The sequence below is a fragment of the Sorex araneus genome, chromosome 2, assembly GCF_027595985.1.
Source record: "Sorex araneus isolate mSorAra2 chromosome 2, mSorAra2.pri, whole genome shotgun sequence".
In the NCBI taxonomy this organism is placed as follows: Eukaryota; Metazoa; Chordata; class Mammalia; order Eulipotyphla; family Soricidae; genus Sorex; species Sorex araneus.
This window is the reverse complement of record NC_073303.1, coordinates 133,577,931-133,578,471: the sequence shown is the minus strand read 5'-3', so window position 1 is coordinate 133,578,471 and position 541 is coordinate 133,577,931.

Below are 541 nucleotides of genomic sequence, written 5' to 3'. Positions count from 1 at the left end.
AAGTTCTGCTGCAGCTCTGTGCTGGCCAATCCTGTGTGGAGCAGCTCTGTGTTGACAGTTCTTGTCCAGAGAAGCTCTGTGCTTTCCCTGTCCTCTGAAGCTCCCAATAGTGACCTGAGTGGGCATGAGTCTAGGCGTGGTGCTGCTCTGTGGGCCATGCTTAGCCATCTCGTGGGATCCTGGGGTTGGCTTACCTGGGGTGGCACATGGGACTATCATGTCCAAGGTCAGGGGACAGCCCTAGTCTTGGGACACGGCCACTCTCAGTGAAAGGCCTCAAAAGATCCCCCAGAGCTCAGAAAATTTTTCTTTCTAATCATAAGACTTACCTCCCAAAGAGAAGCTGCTAGATTCCTTTAAATGACCCTTTGGGCACTAGTAAAGCTATGACAACTGGTTATACATTTTTTAGTTTTCTTCTACCCACTAAAAGGCACATATTCTCTTCCAGTTGTAATGTTAAAAAAGTACAATGTGTCACTACAATATGCACTTGCACGTGTGATAATGATGCTTTCTTTTTCATTAATCATGCCTGGAA